Raw genomic sequence first — 6,000 nt, 5'->3', positions numbered from 1 at the left:
CACACATTTTTAACTGCATTTTTGTTACACAAAAGTGGCCATTACAGTCACTGCTCTGACAGGTACTTTTCTTAATGACCAGCAGTTTCTGGATTAGGTCTGTCTACACATCTGTGACCAGGAGCTGCCGCCTTAGTTCTAGTGGGTGGGGGTGGGCTGGCCACATGAGCCAGGACCTGGGGATTCTCAGGGGCTCACTGATTGAGTCCTGTCCTTGGCTGCCAGCTGCTACCCCTGGCAGTGGGCATGTCTGCAGAAGATTGATTTCGGGCCATAGCGGGCCTCAGTCTCCCCATACGTGCAGTGGGATGGGCTGGGGTGGAGGCATGGCGAAGGGCAGGCCAAGGGGTATGTCAGCTCAAGGAGGGGCAGGGCAGGGCAGGGGGGAAAGAGGCCACTAGCACTGTCCCCTGTGGTGGGTGGCCCAAGGGTAGGGGAGGGGAGAGTTCTGCTCCCAGGGGGCTGGCAGGCTGACCTGGCCCAGCAGGATGAACCTGGGGGTGGGGGGATGAGCTCACACAGCTCCCCCTCCCCTGGCTGCCCTCCTCAACTCTGCAGCGGGATTAGCCTTTGGCCCTACGACTACCTGGGCTGCCTCCCTGGCTTCCATCTCCACCTGTCCTCGGCTGCCTGGACCACCATTTTTTATAGTCCCAGGGTGGCCCGTTGAGCCCCCTGGATTGCCTGGCTGACCTGGACCCCTGTCTTCCTCTTCCATCAGGCTGAGTTCCCTGCGCACCCTACTTGGGCCCTGGTCACCGCCGGCTATCCCAGGCCTCCACATTCCCATCTGTGCAACAGGGAGAAGACACCTCCTCCCAGTGGACAGGTGTCAGCACTGCACCTGGCACCAGGCCCTGGATCCTGCTTGGCTTTGACTGATTCTCAGGTCGACCCACCCTCCCTGAGCCTCAGTTTCTCTGGCTGTGCAAGGGGTAGAGGCTGGAGGCAGCAGTGCTGAATGGGGAAGAGGTGGCAGCCAGGCCCCCATCCTTCCTGCGGGTTCAGCCGGGGTGGGTTGGGACTCGGAGAGACAGAGACCATGTGACTCAGAGTAGGTCCCAGAGGGGAGACAGCGACAGCTTAGGGGCTCGGTGCTTCCTTCATCCTCCACTCTCCACCCCCACCCCTGCGTTGGAGCCAGTGGGAGGCCCGGAGGCCCAGGCGCTGCCTTCCCCCTTGTCCCTGTTCGGGGCCCCTCCGAGTGCTCTGCAGAGAGGCACACGCTGGAGTGGGTGCCCCATGCTCGCCGCCTGCCCACTGGGCACCCAGAGCCTGGCCGGCCCCCTTCACCCTGTGACCCGTGTTGGCTGGTGTGGGGGAATGTTGGCGGGCGTTTGCCTCCCAGATCAGGAGGGGCCACGAGAGCCAGCCTCTGCAGCCACGACCTTGACACCCATCGCGGTCCGCCGGCTCACCCTGGCAGCAGCCTAGCCGGCCAACCCCTGCCTCCAGCCCGCCACCCAACTCAGTCCTCCCAGCCAGGCTCAGTCCTGTGGGGGGTGCAGCTCAGGTCTCCGGGAACAGGCCTGGCTCCCCCTCTCCCGACTCAGTGTCAGTAGAAGGATAAGTCCCCTCATCTTCCTGCCCCCAGAGTGGCCGCAGGTTGGATCTGTCTCCCCCACTTGTCCTGGGTTTCAGCACAGGTGGGGCATATTGGTAGCTGATGGCAACGCCGGCTGGCTGTCGGCGTCCCCTAGACCCTGAGAATGCGTCTCGCACCAGGCAGCGCAGGCCTGCTTCCCCCACTGCCTCCGCTGATGGGATTCTCTTATGCAGCACTTTTAAAATTCTGAAATCTGATTGTCACCACACATGGGGTCGCCATGAGTTGGAATCCACCCACAGCAACTGGCTTGGTTAGAGAGAAACTGCCAGAAACTGTATGTGGTCATCCACGTTTAGAGGTGGGGGATTTAAGGTTTGAGCAAGACTGTCGAAAATCCCTGCCCTGGGGTGACGAGTAGAGTCGCGATTGTGTGAGTAGGAATCAATTCGAGGGCAACGGGCTTGGGCTTGCGGAGAGTAGGAGGGGGAGAAGTTCCTCTAGGCTGACCTCCCCCTTCCCTCCAGGCCAATGCACCCTCTGGGCAGGCTTCTCCCCTGGAGTCATCTACTAGGACCCTCTGCCCCACCTGCCCTGGGCCTGAGCGTTTACAGAGGGTCAGCACGTGAGACAAAATATAAGACGACGGTGCCATACTGCGCTTCAAATATTCAGCGTTGCTGAGATGAGAAAACTAAACACCCAAATGACCTATTGTCACTTTGCTGTTCCATCGCTAAGGGGTCCGGAGTGTTGTAACCCAGAGTGGTCACAAGAGGGCGACGAGAACCAGCTTTCCAGAACTCTGCCCTCACCTCCTAAGGGAGTGTGGGGTAGGGATGGGAAGGGAGGAGCTGCAGCCTCAATGGGGAGGAGGCATCAGAGATGGTTCATCCTTACGCTTCCCTTAGTCCACCTCATTCCCCTGCTGCATTGGCAGGAACACGGAGCAGCACCTGCGAGGGGCCAGGGCTCCCAAGGGCGTACAGCAAGGGCTGGGTGTAGCAAGGACTGCCCCCAGATCTGCCTGACTCCTGTGGAAAAGAGATTTTAGGGAGGGGGCATGAGGGAGGGGAAACGCAGAATCCGAGGCTGGAGGCAGAGACGACCCAGGCTCTGCAGGCTCAGATAGGGGCTCCAGGCCTGCCTTTACTTTTGCCTGTCCCTAGCCGGGCCCCACTCTCAGAGCTTTCTGCCCCAAAGCCTTGAGCACTTCCTGAGAGCTCTATTGGGAGTAATTCCCAGGAGCTGAGACGCCCTTGTCAGCTAACACCTCTGTTGACAACTAACACGGTAGGTGACAGCTAACACTGCATTAACAAGTAGGGACAGCAAATATTGGCTGAGTGGAAAGGGGTGGGGTGGCCTTTGGGGTATGGGGCGGTGGAAGGGGGAGCATACCAGCACCGGCTTTCCTGACGCAGGGCCTCTGAGTGTTGAGATGGTGCTGTTGCAGCCACGGTGACCAAAGTACCAGGTGTTAGTCCACTCTGGCATTCCTGTGGGACCCCAAGGGAAGACCCTATCCTTCTAGATGAGATACACTCAGAGCGGAGAAGTGTGTGTGACTGGCGGGGGTCGGGGGGAGTCCTTTCTCAGAATCTTAGCTGACTGGGGTACTTGCCTACCTAACACCCTCCCAGAGCTCCCCATGGTTCCCACATCGGTGACCAAATCCCTTATCCAGGTATTCCCAGCCTTTCATGATCTCTGCCAGCCTTTCTCTAGTCTCACCTCTCTCTACCTGACAACCACCCCTGCTGTCAGGTCTTCCTGGCTATCGGGCCTCTGCTGATCCTGCAGTGAGCCCCCCTCCCCTCTTCCTCTAGGGAACTTATGCAAAGGGCTCCACCCATTGTTTGGGAGATGGAGACACTGAAATGGCTACACAATATATATTTGTGCCCTGACGTTTCTCTGACACTTCTGTGAATTCATCAGACTGATTTCATCAGACCATAAATTTGAACGGGACCTTATTCATCTCGATGATCCCAGCACCCAGCGCTGACACTGAGTAAGCTGAAATCAATGTTCAGTTTATGAATAAAGGGGAGAAAGCATGGTGGGAAGATGGATGCGCGGATGAACGATGGAGGCAGATGGTGGAGCGAAGGAAGTGAGAATGGTGGGCCGATGGTCAGGTACATGAATAATATGAGGATAATAGATGGATACATGGTGTGATCACAGGTGGGTGAATTACTAGGTGGATTGATGGTTAATGGGAGATGAATGACTGGATGGCTAGGTGAATTAATGAACGAATGACGAATGCAATGGTAAAATCGGTATGGATCGGTGGATGGATAAACAGTGGATGAATGTATGGATAGTGGTTTGGTAAGTAATGGAGGTATGGTAGATGATGGGTGCTATATTGTAAATGAATGGAAAATGGTGGATGGTGGATGCATCTATGGGGTGCTGGTAGGTTGAGTGATGTCGAGTAGATGAATACGTTGTAGATTAATGAATGGAGAGTGAATGGATATGGATGCTGGGTTGATGGATTGATGGATAATGAAAGAATTTATAGAGAGTGGATGGACAAATTGTGAACTGTGGATCATGGAAGTATGGATGGATGGTGGATAAATAGTAAGTGAATGATTTGTGGTGGATCCAGTCATAGCGAGCAGCTGGATAGATGGTAGATGGACATGAATGGATAAGTGATGGATAAATCACAAATGGTGGGATGGTAAATGGTGGCTGGATGACGGATGGTGCATAAATGAGGAATGATGACAAATAAATGGGTGGTTGCTAGCTGGATGGATAATGGGCTGCCTACTGTGGAACTATAGATGGAGTGGATGGATAATGAATGGATGGATTCGGGGTGGATAGATGATGAACGGATGGATGGTGGTTAAATGTCGATGGTTATATCTTGGAAAATGAATGAATAAAAGGTGGATGGTGGATGGTTAGATGGTGACAGATGATGGATGGATGGTGGGTGGTGAGTGGTGTATGGTAAGTGGATGGTTTGATGGATAGAAGGAGGAAGATGGACATATGGCAAGTAGATGGTGAATGGGTGATAAGTGAAGATGGTGGATGGATGCATGAATGTTGGATGAATAGATAGTTATTAAATATTTGATAGAAAACTCTTGGATAGCGAGTAATGGATGGATAGATGGTAGATGGATGTATGGTGAACGAATGTTGGATTGATGGGTATTTTCATGATACATTGATGCTAGGTAAATGGTGGGTGCAGATGGTGAATGGGTGGCTGCATGGTGGATGGTGAATGGATACATGGTTGGGTAGTGGATGGTGAATGGGAATAGAAAGTTAATTGATATTGGGTGTTGGATGGTAGATGGTGGCTGGTGGCCAGTGGCTAGTGGATGGATGATGGATGGTGGTTGGGTGGTGCTTGAATGGGGCGTGGTGAATGGATAAACAGTTGGATGTTGGAAGATGGATGGTGGATGGTCGATAGTCAGTGTTGATGGTGGTTGGATGGTGATTGAACAGGATGGATGGTGGATAGCAGAGAGGTGGTAGCTGGAGAGTGAGTGGATGGATGTTGGATGTTGGATAATTGCTGGTAGGTGTTAGATGCTGGGTGGTGGAAGATTGGTGAATCCTGTGGTTAAGAGATTATGCACCTTGCCTCAGGTGACAGGCCTGTACTCAGGGCTAAAAAAGACTGACTGTCCCAGGGCTGTTTGGCCCCATTTTGGGAATAAGCCTGATGATGGAGATGAAAGAGATGGTGGGGTGACTCCCTTCCCTAGTACCCTTCCCTCTTTGCGCTCTTCGCTCGTCTGTCCTATTGTCCCAGTTGGAGGGATTTCTCTTTCTATGAAACCTGGCCCCACCGAAGTCTGTCTCCTATTCCTGAACCCCCACCTTGAGGCTCAGAGTCTCAAGTGACCTGAATAGGTTTACGAGTAGATGGAGTCTCCTCAAAGGGAGAGTGGGGAGGGGTCGTCTTTGGGGCTGGCCCTGGGAGGGTGGCAACGCCGAGGGCGGCTGCGCCCCGCTGTAGAAGAAAGTGAGTGTGACTGAGGGGCTGGGCTGTGAGCGTGTGTGGGTGGAGAGTGTGGGGACTGAGGATGTGCAGCTGCAGCGCCTAGTAGAGTGTGGCGGCGACCCGCGAGCAGCAGTGTGACAGCGTGAATGAGGCATAGATTGCTGCCTTCGCATCCTTCCTGGCTGATGTCTGGTGGGCCCTGGTGGCCAGGTACAGGGAGGGTGGGAGAGGAGGTGGGAGCCACGGAGAGGTTTTCAGCACGTGGGGAAGGGCCAGGCGTGGGGTCACGGGCAGCCCTGGGCTGCTGAACGCAGGGCTTTGTGCTAGAGCCCCTGGGGTTGTGCACAGCCCTACCTGGGCCTGCACACCTGGGAGCTGGGGAGGTGTGGACTGTGGGAGTCCATTTGGGTGCGGGTGCCCTGTTGGTACTGGGCCTTGGTACTGGTCAAGTGGAAGC

Source organism: Loxodonta africana, chromosome 10 (assembly GCF_030014295.1).
Source record: "Loxodonta africana isolate mLoxAfr1 chromosome 10, mLoxAfr1.hap2, whole genome shotgun sequence".
NCBI lineage: Eukaryota > Metazoa > Chordata > Mammalia > Proboscidea > Elephantidae > Loxodonta > Loxodonta africana.
Note: the sequence above shows the minus strand (reverse complement) of the source record.